Raw genomic sequence first — 15,966 nt, 5'->3', positions numbered from 1 at the left:
ACTGAAAGGTAGAAATGGCCAGCACTCCTGCTGAAAGTGGTCTTTCCTTTCCTTCTGTAAGTTCTTCAACAACTCTAAAATCCTCTGATTAAATTATGTTGGGAAGCATTTGATTTGTTAATATAATTATTCTCTTTTCCATTATTAAAACTTTATTAAGGCTTTTACAGGAATACACTTTAATATGTCGATTTTTAAAGGAATTAAACTATATTTGAGACAATTTTTTAAGTCGTTATGTTAATAATCAGTGAAATGTTACATTTAGGGACTGTGCCTACCACGTCCTTTGCATTATCACCACCATCACACCACCACCTCCCCCTTCTTTTCTTCCCGCATTCCTCCTTCCCCATCCCCAGAGCTAGTAAAATGATTTGTAGATGCTCAGGAAGCATCTGTTGAATGACTAAGTAAATGAGCACCCAGTGTGACATGGGGGACCTTTGTTGTGCTGGTGGTAGTAGTTGTTATTTTGAAACTACCTTTGCGGGCAGCAGGAAATTTTGACCCAAAAATAGATTTTTCTAATGACCTTAAGACCTGTATTGTTACAGTGTTTTGAAATCAAATTCATGTTGGTTTTAAAAATGAAATAAAACCCAAAATATCATCACACTATCTTACATTTGACTAGAGAATCTGTGTTCACATTTTAAGTGCTTGGAAATTTGAGTATCATTGTGAACTAATAGTAAGAAAGAAGTGCAACGTGACACAACGGGAACAGTAACCTAGAATATCTCCTCACTAAACTTCAGCAGGGATGTCACTCATTATTGCTTCTTCCGTGGATGTGAACATGGAGTGTCCAACATAAACATTTTAGAGGAATAAATAATGTTTTTCTCCAAATAGGAGATTAAATTGAATTATGAATTTCTGTACTATATATGTATATGTATACCCACACAATTCCTGATTCTAAAGGAAGATAAAAATAAAGATCAGTGCATAGCGGGAGTTCTGTCTGCCTAGGGCAGTCAGCCTTGTGGCGGGTGATGGAGGGAAAATAGGAGACGGGACAAGATCATCCGTACAGTCCCTGTAGGCGCTGTGTTTCTGTTGCTGTCTTGTATAGTACTTACCAAATGTTGTGGAAGCCAGAAAAAATGAACATTCACTACTCTGCTTTTTACTTCTGCCCCTGCTGGTGTTGAGAAGGCCCACAAAGACATTATGCACTTCCATCCAGGCCTCTACCATGCCCCCCAGCATTGTGACCTTCTGGACCTCAGTCCTGTCTATCCTTCTTGTGGTTTGTGCTGGCTGGGGAACTGGTTTTGACACCTTGAGTGCAAATCTAGATCATTAAGGTCATTGGAAAGGTTACTGCCTAACATTAAATAATCCAAAAAGAAACACCTCACATAGTTCTTGTTGGTTTGCACATGGTTGCTTATACTTCTTCATAGCCATTTTATGGAGCTAGAGACTTTTAAATGTTCTACTTAACTCAAAAAGAGAAACCCATTTCACGGATTGGAAGAATTAATATAGCTAAAATGTCCACACTACCCAAGTGATCTACATATTCAGTAAAATTCCTATCAAAATCCCAATGACATTCTTTACAGAAATAGAAAAAGCCATTCTAAAATTCATATGGAACTACAAAAGACCCAAACAGCTAAAGCTATCTTAAGCAAGAACAACAAAGCTGAAGGCACTACATGTAATGATTTCAAAATATATTACAAAGCTATAGTAATCAAAACAGTGTGGTACTGGCATAAAAACAGACCTATAGACCAATGGAATGAAATAGAAACCCCAGAAACAAATCCACACATCTACAATCAAGTGAACTTCCTCAAGGGTTCCAAGAACACTTAATGGGGAGTGAATAGTCTCTTCAATAAATGATGTTGGGAAAAATGGATGTCCACATGCAGAAGAATGAAATTGCCCCTACCTGAAACCAAGAAACGAATAGATGAAAACATGCAGAAAATAGGGTTCTTGATGTTGGTCTGGGCAGTGATTTGGATATAACACCAACAGCATAGGCAACAAAAGCAAAAACTGATGAGTAGGACTGCATCACACTAAAAACTTCTGCACAGAAAACAAGTCAACAGAGTGAAAAGGCAACATATGAAATGAGAGAAAATATTTGCAAGTCATATATCTGATAAGGGGCTAATAGCCAAAATATATAGTGAACTCATACAACTCAACAGCAAAAAAAAAAAAAAAAGCCTCAATTTAAAAATGAGCAAAGGACCTGAATAGACATTTCTCAAAAGATGATATAGAAATGGCCAACAGGTATATGAAAAGGTGCTCAGCATCACTAGTCGTCAGGGAAATGCAAATCAAAACCACAATGAAATACCACCTCACACCTGTTAGAATGGCTCTTGTTAAAAAGATAAAAGATAACCAGTGTAGGCAAGGAAATGGAGGAAAGAGAACCCTAATACTCTGTTGGTGGGAATGTATATTGGTACAGTCATTATAGAAAATATTATGGCACATTCTCAAAAAATGAAAATTAAAACTACATTATGATGGGTGGGGGGGTGGGTGTAGCTCAGTGGTAGAGGATGTACTTAGCATACATGAGGTCCTGGATTCAATCCCTAGTGCCTCCATTAAACATCCCCCCCAAAAAAGGACAGTATGATTAAAAAAAATGCATTATGATCCAGCAATGGGTTGCCTTTTCACTCTTGATTTTTTCTTTTGCTGCACAGAAGATTTAGCATTAGATACTAACTTGTCTATTTTTGCTTTTGTTGCTTTAAAATTTGGAGGTTTGGAAATTTGTCTTTCTTACTTGGAGACTATTAGTAGAATTTATTAGGTGTCCTATTTATTTAATGAAGTTTAAAAAAAAATAGTAGAGAATGATTTAAAATTTGGAGAGAGATTTGCAAGTTTGTCTTTCTCACTAGGAGGCTGTTAGTGGAAAGTATTAGGTGTACTATTTCTTTTATGAAATTAAAACCCCAGGCCAGCCTTTAAAATTAAGATGTTACAATTAACACTTTTAAACACCTTGAGGAGGAGCCTGACACGTTCTCTGTCAGCAGAACCTATCCTAATTCTTATTTTCAATCCATATCCTAATTTAAGACCCTCTTGGAGACAACTGCATCTAATGTGGTATTATTTCCAGCATGTATGTCTGTCCTACTGACTTGATGTTTTAGAAAATACGGTTTCTCCAAAATTTATCCCAAAGTAGGGAACCATCCTGGCATGTGACTCCCACCACGATAGCAAGAATATATATCCTTAGGAAAAACCAACAGGTTAAAAAACCTCCAGAATTCTCTTCTCTTTTCATACTTCATAGTTTGTATCTAAATAATACCTAACCTTCAAGGATTTGGGAGTGTTAGTACTTTAAAGGCAACTTTTTGTAGTCACTTGTATCATACATCCATTCTCCTCTTCCAAATTTAACTGAGGATTAAGTATTAATTCTGTTCTGCTTATTTTGTAAGTTTATAGGAGAGATACATGTGTACTATTTCATATCTCTATTTTTCAAAACCTTGTTTAATTGGAAAATTATACCTGTATACTTCATCTTCTTTGTGACCCACTATGTCAGCATTCCTCAGAAGAAAGTCTTACTTGTGACTTTAATAAAATAGTCAAAGCATGTGCCTGAAGAATACATACATCATAACATCTTACCTCAGTTATTGTCTATATTGTCTAGTTCCCTATATTGCAGTAACTTGTCATTATTTGTCAGCATTCATTATTTGTATGTAACAGTGTATGACACAAAGATATCACCTGCCTTCATCAAAGCCCCCACAGAGCAGAGAGAAGAGAGAGACTTGCATGTACACCAAAGGAAGTGGAACATAGGTCTAGGAAAGTTGTTTTGTTTTTTTTTAAGTAAAGAGAACACATGCAAATACTGACTTTTCTTTCTTAAATATTTTACCGTAGCATTGCTGGTATCTGAGAAACCACTACACATTATTTTCCTGATAAGTACCATAACAATAGCCTTTTTTTTTTCAGGTCTGTTAATCTCTCATCTTAAATTATCTTAAGGTTCTTCTGGCTGCAAAATAGGAAAGCTGGGAGGGAGAGGAGAGCTAGCCCAGCAGTGTTACACATCTGAAGAACATAGCAACTGCTTAGTTTCTAAATTTTTGTATTTTGTGGGGAGCAAAAATAGAAATTAAAGTGTTATCTAGACATAAAAATAAAAAAAAGAATATATTCATTTTTAGGTCTTAGGAACCAAAAGATTCTTGACATGCTAGGTGATATCCTCCAGTCTATTGTAGTAGAGAGAGCATTTTGGCTGTGTGAATGGATTTGCCCGAATCAGGCCTAAAACGTCAGGTTCCCTCTTTCTCTTTTGTAGAACTCCCTTCGTTTGGAGTCCTAGCCCTAACATGGTCCACACCCTGATCGCGGCGCGAGGCGCTGCCTTACACGCTTGCACAGTGCCCTTGCCCATAAAGAGAAGGTCCATCTCTAGGAAGCATGTGATTTTGCTTTGATGGTTGCTATTACAGCTCATTACTCCGATTGTACGATATTGCTTCAGTGTGTTTTTTCAAAAGTCCATTTGGAACCCATGACTGATATTTACCATTTGATGGAACAGATGGGAGACTTTCCATTGTGAGGGTCAAAAAGCCCATCCCATGCTCGCTAAGGCAAAAAGAAATATTGGCTCACATGGTGGGAAAAGTCCAATGTTAGCTGAAGGTATCTCTTGGCCCAGGGACTTAAAATGCCACCAGAACCCTGTCTCCCAGCTCTGTCTTCATTTTTAGGCTCCCTCTAGCGACAAGGTGACTGGCAGAGGTTCCAGCTCTGTGTATTCTCAGATTCTAGTCAGCTGCAGAAAGACACTGTTTGAGCAAAGGATCTAGGCCTGGCAGGCATTCGCCCAATTATCTTATATGCCCATCTCTGAACTGGCAGCTCTGGTTCAGGAGAATGGAATGTGCTGATTGGCTTAGATCTAGGTCACATACTCTCCCCTGGAGCAGGGGACAGGGTCAAGCTCCATATAAATCACATGCATTGAGGACTGTTATCCAAAGATAAGACATTAAGAAATGCCCGCTATAACATTAAATGACAAATGCAATCACCAGGTATAAGATGCTCATGTGCAGCCTACTTAATACAACAACGTCAGTGTATTTGCTGAGAGAACTTGTAGAGCTCCATAGAGCATGATAACTGAAGAATCCAGCCTAGATAAGGGACATTGAGAATTACTGATTGAGTTAATGTCATTTGACACATGTTGAAACTGAAGCCCAGAGAAATCTCAGGTTCAAGTTTAGAAATAAGAATATAATCTGGACTTTCACTTTTGGCCATGATGGAAGAAGTAGATATACCATCCTATCTTACGTAATTTCTAAGCCGTAAAAAGTATATAAAACAACAGACAGACATTGAACAACAGGTATTACAGTTCTGTAACACTTAAAGAAGGAACACAAACAAGATGAGCCTTAAGACTGCACTCACTTACTGCCTGGAGGCAGTTTCTAGGCCACAGCACATGGAGGGGGAATCCAAAGAGAGCGCACTGGTCTAACCAAGTTGGGGACACAAAGACTGGAGTTTGGCAAGACAAAGCAGCTAAAATTTGTGGGGCAGTGTACCTGGGGGACAGAGCTGTACACAGAAAGAGCTCTGGAGATCTGCCTTGGATTCTTTTTGAGTCTTTGAGTACTTAACCTACATATTCATGAGAAAAAACTATCGGAAAACCACCAGAAAGCAATCAGTTGAGTAATTCCTGGAATTCACCCAGGGCTGAGAGCAGCTTTGCCCACCAGTAGGACTGAAAAGATATCATAGTACATGAGGCATTGTGTAAAAGATGACGGCATCTTAGTAGCATGACTAAATCAGCAGTAGACTAAAGGCTGTGGGGAGGAAGGAAATGGAAGCTGTTTCAAACAATCCAGAGATTTGAAAAACATATCTGACACTAAAAATATACAAGATGGTATTAATAGCATATTAGGTACCACAGAAGATAAGATTAGTGAACCAGAAGATGTAACAATTATAAAAAATACACAAAATGAAGGAAAGGAAAAAAAAAAGCACAGCATCAGTGGCCAGGGGGACAATATCAAGCGATCTAACAAGTGTAACCGGAGTCAGAAGGCACAGTGGTGGGAGGCCCAGGGATAGAACAATTATTTGAAACTATAATGACTAAAAATTCTGTAAATTTGATGAAAACCCACAGATCCAAGAAGTGCTGTAAAAACTCCAAATAGAAAAAATATGAAAACACTACCACAGCAAATCATAAACAAACTGCTAAAAACCATTGTTAAAGAGAAAATTGTAAGAGCAGCCAGAGTGGGACACAAAGAGAAAACCAGGTTATGGGAAGGAAGTTTTCTTCCTGACATGGTGCTCTGCCTCAGCCTGAGAGGTGAAGTTGTTCATCCCTCACATATGATAAAATGTATAAAGGACATCTCTAGGATGTAGAAATTAAACATGTGTTTTGGTTTCTCTTGTGCTATCTCTTCACATTCCAGTTTCATAAAGTGTTTATAATTTTATGGCTTTATAGAACCTTAAATGTGCATACTCACATATAGGAATACAATGTACATTTTTTTTAAAGAAGAGAAATTATTTTATACAACTGTTTTCTTTACTAACATTTTAAAGTCAGGATTATTTCAGTGTGGGAAAAAATACATCAACAGATGAAATAGATTATTTTCCTTTGTCACTAGTGCTCTCACATACCTTACAAAGTTTTTTTTTAAAAGCAGCTGAGGAGGTGGGGAGAAGAATATATTTTGCATACAGATGCATAAAGAATGATAGCAAAAATCTCATCAGCAACTATGCAAGACAACAGTGACATTTTCAAAGTATTCAACAACAACAAAAAGTGTAACTTAGAATTCTTTATCCAGCAAAAACTTTCAAAAATGAAGACAAAATAAAAATATTTGTTTTTTAAACAAAGAAAAGCTGACTGAATTTATCACCAGGAGACCTATGCTATAAGAATGTTAAAGGAGGATCTTCAGACAGAAGGAAAGTAATACCAGATGGAAATTTAGATCTGTACAGAGCAATAAAGAATATCAGAGCTGGTAAACATGTAGAAATGTTTTTTGTTCATTTTTGTGTTTTTAAAAACTAATTTTCTGTTTAAAGCAAAAATACAGACATGCAGTTTGCACAAGTAAAACAAATAACAGTAACATCAAGTATGGAGTGAGGGAAGTGGAAATGTACTGTTATAAGATACTCACACTATACGTGAAATGGTGTAACGTTGTCTGAAGGTAGACTGATAAGTTAAAGATGCAGATTGTAGACCTTACAGCAAACTCTAAAAATAGTTATAAGTTAATGGTGTAGACAAAGCAGATTCACAAAAAAAATACGCAGTTTATCAAAAAGTATGCAAGAAGAAAAAAAGAACAAAGGGTATTATTATATATAGAAAACAAAAGCAAGATGACAGATTTAAACCCAGTTATGTTAATAGTTAAATGGAAATGGACTAAACACTATTAAAAGACAGGTTATTGTCAGATTGGATTTAAAAAGTAAGATCCAACTATATTCTATTCACAAGAAACCCACTTTAAGTATAAAGACACAGAGAGGTAAAAAGGAAAAGATACCCATATAGACAATAAGTCAAAGAAAATTAGAGTGGCTATATTTATATTAAACATGGTAGTTTTCAGAACAAGAAATACTGGGCGTAAAAAGGTTAAAATTCATTAAGAGGACATAATTTAACATTTATATGCACCTAATAACAAATTCAAAAACACGTAAAGCAAAAACTGAACTGCAAAGTGAAATAAACAATCCACAATTGTAGATGGGATTCCACACTCCTCTCAGTGATAGGACAAATAGAACAAGTAGAAAATTAGTAAGGATTTAGAAGATAAACAACAGTATCGACGAGTTTGACCTAATTCATATTTATGGAGTCTTCTACTCAGCAACAGCAGAATGCACACACTATTCAAGTGAACATGGGAGATTCACCAAGACAGACAATATTCTGGGCCATAAAACAAGTGTCAGTAACTGTAAAAGGACTGAAATCATACAAAGCATGTCCTCTTACCACAACAGAATTAAATACAGAATCAGTAACAGATATCTGAAAAATTTCCCACATATTTAGAAAATTAACTCACTGCTAAATAACTTATGAATTAAAGAAATCACAAGGGACATTAGAAAATATTCTGAGCTGAATAAAAAGAAAAATACAACGTAGCAATATTTGTGGAATGTGGCTAAAGTAGTGCTTACAGTGAAATCTATACCATTAAATGCTTATATTAGGAAAGAAAAAAAAAAAGATCAAATCAATTAGCTAGGCTTCCACCTTAAGAAACTAGAAAAAGGATCCAATTAAACCAATGGAAAGACAGTAGAGAAAATCTGCATCTCTTTTACTAGAACTTTAAAAAGGGGTTTAACTACATAGTTTAATAATTTTTGTACATTTTAGTCAAATCTTTTTCCTGGTATACTAGAGGAACACTTTATTCATAAGATAGTATGTTTTAACAGTAAATTTCTTTATATGACATTTTTACAACCAAACCAAAGAGAAATTGAAACCTGGATTTGGGGAAATGTTAATATTAGTACAGACGTAGCTTCAAGGAATTGTGGATCATAAGATAATGTGGATTAGTCTGAGGCTTTTGTCTCTCAGTGTTCAGTTTACATATCTATAATGTGGTATGGAAATTATCTGTTACTCAGCTGTGGATCATACAGTGGTTTTTATTGCACAACCAAATTGATTCATTTATTTTATTTTCCTATTATACCATCATAATATAACTTTAGGAGATTGGTATTTTGAAGTATTGATTCACTATGTTGATTTTTTACTACTGATATTTGAATGCAAACATTTATCCAAGTAATGAAACAAGGCTTTCAAACTAGAAGTGTTTTAGGTATGGCATTTGACATTTTTAATCTTTAACCATGATTCAGTTTAGAGGCAAAGTTTCATGAGTGGGCCTATGAAGAGAAATTTAAAAGAAATTTGCTTCTGAAACTTGAAAAATATCTGAACATTAAATTATAAGTTTTTTAATACTTTAAAGACTCGCATTTTGGAATGGAAAGTATTTTTTAATTACTAGTGATATTTATTTTATAGCACTTATTATAAACACTGTACCTTGTGATCAAAAATAAATAAATAAAAGAAATGCCTTGAGTATGTTGGTGTTTCCACCACCTGACCCCTGGATTTCATATTGATGGCTCTGTGAGAGGGGCCACTCTTGCAGCTCAGAACAGAACACTGACACCAGAAACTGTGTGTTCTAGCATTAATATGATTGTGTATGATTCTAAGCAAGTTGACTTATCTTAGCAAGTTCACATACTTGTGGTGTCTAGTGCACCACGTTAACTTGGCTGTAATTTTAGGGATATTTCTCCCTCACTGGAGTGGTGTTGATGGGGATGGTATTTGCGGAGGAGGCCATAAAGAAATTCAAACTTTGTTTATGGTGATTATGGTGAATGGATTGTGTGAATAGAATTGATAATAATTCATTATTTTTTCTGTACATGCTTAAAGTGTTGTTTCATGTACCAATTAATAAAAAAACATTTTTATGTTTTTTTAATGTGGGAGCAGAACTCAGTTATTAATATTGCCCCAGTAACTGCCCTGCTGGTAAAATAAGACTAGTGTTGTCATAGCCTGGCCGTGTTACATCAGCTTTTTCCTGTAGTTATTTCCATATTTAAGGGGATACCACTGACTTGATACGACCAGTGTATGTCCAGCAGGCTTATATGATATTTCCCTAGATTTTAAATAGTTTTCTCACTCTTGAAACATGAGATCACTCATTTTTCTGTCAGATGTCATCCTTTTCACAGTGACACTTCTGACAGTGTGTGGAGAAGTGTGTGCCTCAGTCCCCACAGTCATGTGTAGCAGCCAGTCATAGAAACCGCGAGCACCTGGGCCCCTTCGCCAGCTGTCCAGTGCCTCTCTGCACACAGACCCTCGTTGATTGTGTCTGCTGTTGGCCAGAGGCTGTGCCCCTCCTGTTCTGAGCACTCACCAGCCCCAAGCATTGCCTGAAGCCATGTTACAGCAAGCCCTCAGCACATTCCCCCTGCCTCTCCTGCTGTGGGTACCGCCTTCCACATCCATCCCATCAGGGCCAGAGTGGGAGGCGTGGCCAGCACGAGTCAGTGCTGCCGGCTCACCCTTACCTAAACCTCACTGTTTGTTACAGATTTCTTCTGAATAATTTTAAGTTTAAATAACAAGGCAAGAAGGTATTGCCTTGATAGTAAAGATACTCCTACTTTAAGTTTCCCCTCCCCACCCTTTTCTTTGCAGGCAACCCCTAAACAGTTTTAGGTACTTGTTGCTAGTGATCATAGCCAGTGTTCTTCATTCTCTTCTCATGACTTAGTATAAATCAAAATATACTTTAATTGAAGTGGCCAAATTAGGACCAAAATTCTAAATTCCAAATCTTTTGGATCAAAATTAAGCCATCTCGGTGAGACTAAAATTGGCTACTCAAAAGAGTATATTCTGATTTCCCTAAAGAGAAAAATGAAAAAAAAAAAACCAAAAAGGGAGAGAAAGAGAAAAAAGCCTTTCCTGCCCAGCTGCCTGCCTATCTACCTTCCTTTCATTTTGATCTGGATCATCTGTTCTCTCCCTGCATCGCCCAATGCCACACTGGAGAACTGACTCATCAGAGCCTCCCAAATAAAGAGTGGCCACTAAAATATCATTCCCACCTTCCCAGGCAACATTCATCTCTCCTAATGTTCTTATCGCCTCCAACAGAGTTTCCATTTGCAGCAGCCCTTGCAGGCATGCTCCCTGGCTATTTGCCTTAGTGCTCATTTCTAGATGTGGTGTTAGGGCTTGGAAGGGATAATAAAGATGTGCTGAATTCTTCTTTCTCTTCCCATAGCATGGAATTCTTTTCTGCCATTCCTATTACTGACAATCAAACTGGAGATGTGAATATCAGAAACATGAGAAGCAGACGTGCTGGTTTCCTCATAGAAGCCAGGGTTTGGGTCAGTATAACATAGACCCAATTGAGAATGGCTTCAGTTTTTACCTAGGTCAGTGCCCAAAGACACACACCTTGGCCAGGGCCATGTGGGCCCCTCAGTAGCCCACCCATCTCCCTCCCTGTCTGTCCTTTTCAGCCTGCTTCTGACCAGTGTTCTCTAGGGCAGACTCTTTTGGGATCTGTTAGTTAATCCAGCCTTTGATCTCAGTTTTTAAGGTGATCGATGTGACAGGAGGTACTGATAGGTGAAGAGCAGTCTCAGATGTCATGGTAATAAAGTCGTCTCTTTTCCAGTTGCTAAAAAGAAGAGGTCTTTAAAAGTTGCTGTGCCCTTTTTTCATGAAGGTATAACTCATGCCACGTACTCTGTCAGTTTCATTTGTCAAGATGTACCAGAAGCTTTGGAGGTGGTCTAAAGGAAATATTTGTGGCCAACTCAGAAGGCTACTTTGCTCAGGACCACCTCTGATTTCACTAATACTATTGTTTACTGACGCTGTTTGTGCTTTTGCATTATCTTCCCAAAACATTCCCAAAGGAATCCCTTTTATAAATTAATCAAGTGATTTGTTTAAATAACTCTAAGGAAGAAATGGTGCTATTTATAAAAGAACTGGTTATTTTCCCACCTTATAAAGCCAATGTCACCATGAAACTTAACAGTCAACAGCAGAAGCAGGCGGCTTCTGTTTATAAGAAACAGTAGCTAAAGATTAGAGAATGTCAAGGAATGAGGCAAGATGCTACTAACACTTCCTTTCTCACAAGACCGCTGTCCATCAGCCTCAACTACGAGAAACACAGACAAGGAACCAGAAGTTTGGTGGTTTGGTTTTGTTTCTTTTTTTTTTTATTTTATTTTGGTGGGGGGAGATAACTAGGTTTATTTATTTTTTTTTTTAGAGGAGGTACTGGGGCTTGAACCCAGGACCTCATGCATGCTAAGCAAGCGCTCTACCACTTGAGCTATACCCTCCCCCCTGGTTTTGTTTCTTAATGCCTTCAAGAGGAAGAAAGATGACACGTTTTCTTGATTTACATGCAGTGCTGGTAGAGTTATCATATCAGATTTCCTCGTCTACAAGTAAGATTTGGTGAATGCAAAAGGGAGAAGGGGATAAGGAAGAAGGAAAAAGAGCTGACAGCCTTGGAGAACAAGAAGGGATAGGAAAACTAAAACACAAATTTATGAAAACATAAAAATCTTCGGCAATTTAGAATAGAAAACCCCTTTAGAATGACACACGGAAAATGTCACTTAATGAGTGTCTGTTAGTTGTGTTGTGTTGTAAAGACAGCAGTCATTATGATTCCGTGAATGCTGACCTGCGCAGATCTCTGAGGGGGTCTGCTGCACTAGAGGGCATTCCAGGCACAAGTCGCGCCCTCTTATAGCCCAGGGCTCGGCCCAGCTCCCGCACAGCTTGTCAGCCATCCCAGCCTCCTCTCTCCCAGATCTCACCCTCGCGCTTTCTTAGCATCCTCCTGAGCAGAAAGAACCCCCAAGATTCTTTTAATTATTATATTCTGAATGCCCATTACATTTGATTCAATCATTTTGAGACACGTAACCAAAAAATACAACCAATATCTAGTAAATAGCATTGTCTGCAGGTGTCAGTGCCCCCGAGCCTCATCTGCAGGGACAGCACCCTGTTTCCACAGCGCTAGAGCCGCATGGCTGCAGGGCTTTCCTAAGTTGTACAGTGTGTGCAGTTGACTTGTTAGAGATATCTTTTTCTGAATTGGTAAAATATGTGATACGAACATCACTGCTAATGTAAAACTGCACAGAAAACATTTAGATAAAGCTCCATTGTAATACAATCACCCTTTTAAAAAGAATGTGTCACTTTCTCTTTACTGCACTTGACACAGTTATAGGATGACTGTAGTGTCATCCAGGAAAGAAGCTTGCTTTCAAGTCCAGCAGCCTTTCTGTGAATTTCTGGCCAGTTCCTGTTCCTGTTCCCCCACTTTTTCTAAATTCTTCATTTGCTTAGTAACTGAACTTACTTCCTAACACACAGAAACTCGACCATCAGATATGATCGCCTGTAGCCTTCTGCCTCCAGGACCCCATCACTCCTGCGCTGCACAGCCATCCTTTCCCCCTTGGCCCAGGGAGACTGATTGTTCTCTTACTCAAAGCTAACCCTTCTGCTCTGCATCCCATGTCCACTGGATGCCCTGAGGAACCCTACTCCATGAGTGACCTCCTCTTTACTAGGAATCTTCAATCAGTATTTTCTGTCCCTACCGTTGCCACCCCCCCCCCGACCTGACTTCCATTCCTGTTCTTCTACTTCTGTTCCCCTGTTAATGCAACCTTTCCCCATCACCAGGCCCCAAACCCTAAGAGTTAGCCCCTATTCCTCCCCTCTCCTTTGCCTCTGATTCAGTTAATCACAAGCCCCACTGATTCTGCCTCCTGAACAACTCGTTCATTCCGTAATCTCAGCCACCACTGCTTGAGTCCAGGTCGTCTGCTACCTAGACTTCCTGCTGTAGCACCCTACATAGTCTGTCTTCCTCCAGCCTTGTCCACTTGACTGGGTCACTTTCCTTAAAAACCTTCAGTGGTCCTGCCCTGCTCACTGAACAAAGTGTCAGTTTGTAGATGTGGACAAGGCCCCACCTGCCTCTCTCATCTCCCACCATGTGGGTCATCCCCACCCCACCCACAATGAACTGCCTTCCAATTCTCTAAACATCTCATTGTTTTGCTCCTGGTGTGCCCGTGGTTTCGTTGGAACAGCCTTTCCTAACGTGCCCCGCTCCAACACACACCCTCATTTAGTGCTGATCAGCTGACCTGCTCATTCCAGAAGCCTCGGCTCACTCTTCTTACCTGAGCAGCGCCCTCCCCGGCGTCCCTCACACTTTAGAGACACTTTCAGAAGAGCCTTTCCACACTATATTTGACAGAAGAAACCTATGGTGAATTCCTTGAGCCAACATTTTTTTAATCTTTGTATATGTCATCACTTAATAAATGTTTATGAAAGAATAATAGATGATTAATGAATGAAGTCTATTTGTTTTGATGACCTCTAGGGGAATAAAAAAGACAAAAAGGCTACAGTATTCAGTGTTTACAAATAAAACCCAGTGTCATGGAGTCATGAAGATCACAGAACAAAATGTAAAAAATAAGAAACTTTAGATACAAAAATTCAAAAGGGAACCTAGTTAAACCCTATTATAGAAATAAAACTTCTATTTGTGTTTCAAGACCTACTTCTAAAACCGTTTCCTGGAGAGTTGTATAACCTACCTTACAAGCGGTTCAGAAAAACAAAATTAAATACAACACCACTACTAAAACCAGCCCCAAATGGCAGGGTGCCTTTATAAAAAGCTGTCCAAGAAGCAGTGTATAAAGAACGATTTCCTAAAGATCATGTGGTCTTCTGATTAGAGAACAGTGGGCCTGCCCGCATCCTGATCCTGAAACCCACACTTCAGCGTGTGTAATACGAAGAAATGTCCTGAGAGATTCAAGAGCCCACATTCACTACCGCTTCTGCGAAGGTGAGGAAGGGAATTGGTTCTGTCACAGCATCTCAGTACTCAGTTCTGTTTGCCAAGAGCTCTCCTGTTTCAGTGATTTCCGGACCAGTGTAACTTTAACACCCTTCACCACGAGATAACCGGCAGGCCCAAATCCGGGACTTCCTCCACGCCTCTCGTCCGATTTATTAACCTTACCAAGTTAAGTGATGCTGGATTATCCTGAGACTTTTCCCTAAAAATAACTTCACAATTCTTACAGCTATCTCATGGTTATATAACTTTCTAAATATGAGTCAGTGCAATCTATTTCACTCATTCCCCTCAGATTAAAGCAAGATTGCATACTTTATCCAGTTCTGTTCACTCAGAGGAACATGGAAAAAAACCAAACACATCACAGACTATCTGAATGTTGATCTTGGGCTCAGCTTCAGGAACTCCAGGAAATGCTTTCAATTTACAGGCTCTGAACATCATTAACAATCCAGAGGCAACTGTGCCTGCATTCCTGACACTGTTCCATATAAGACATAGAAGGGACTATGGCCTTCTTTTCAGATCAACACAATGTTTTGTACTTAGCAGCAGCCAGAGTCACAAGCACATACCTGCTTGGAATGAATGCTGGGTTATCCACTGCCACCTTATATGGACATTTTGGCCAGTAGTAGTAGTAGTTTGAATTCTGATATACCGTATTTCATAGTTTCTAATATGTGCTTTTTTTTTATTTTAATATCTCTGAAATTGGGATTTAGCTTATAAATCAGTGGCATGTAATTTAATTGGCATCATTTTTCTAAATGGAATTATATGTCTTACATTCAGTGTAAGTCTTATGTTCAGTAACATCTTAAGTTCGAAGAAATACATTTGATAGATAGATTTTTAAAATCACTTACTTAGTTTCTAAGACCTATTCAATACATAAGTAGAACAGTAGCAAAAATGACAATCTTAGCTGTGAATTTCATTGTTTGCAGTAGCTGTTTTGGCAAATGCTGATATTGGAATCAAATCATTACACTTTGTGATGTTCACTCTCTTGTATTACTGTTTTCTTCTGGAGGAAGTCATACAGATAAGAAACTACCTCAAGTAAATGTAATTTGATACAGATCAGTGACTTCCTTGTTCCTTCTCCCTTTTCTTTTAACTTATTTCTTGAGTGTATTTTCAGCCAGTATTTGCTTAGCAGTCTTAAAAGTGTTATTGGTAATACTGAAGATATTTTTTCTTTTATACTTTAATGTTTGGGGTTTGGATTTATTGCTTCTCTATTCTACCAGTATTTTTTCATCTGAGTTAAGCTAGAATGGCTTCTCTTTCCTACCCATAAAGTCTAGAGGTATCTTAGCATTTAAATTATTCTTCTTTGAGGGTTCCTATCTGTGGG

At 38.3% G+C, this 15,966-nt stretch overlaps 1 protein-coding gene across 2 annotated transcripts in view; it reads left to right on the top strand.

The window, feature by feature from the left end:
• CHN1 (chimerin 1) overlaps positions 1–15,966 on the top strand; it is a 174,147-nt gene that overhangs the window by 136,350 nt on the left and 21,831 nt on the right. The gene's annotated exons all lie outside the window — the stretch shown is intronic.

This window comes from Vicugna pacos, chromosome 5 (assembly GCF_048564905.1).
Source record: "Vicugna pacos chromosome 5, VicPac4, whole genome shotgun sequence".
In the NCBI taxonomy this organism is placed as follows: Eukaryota; Metazoa; Chordata; class Mammalia; order Artiodactyla; family Camelidae; genus Vicugna; species Vicugna pacos.
This window is presented reverse-complemented; position numbering and strand designations above follow the sequence as displayed.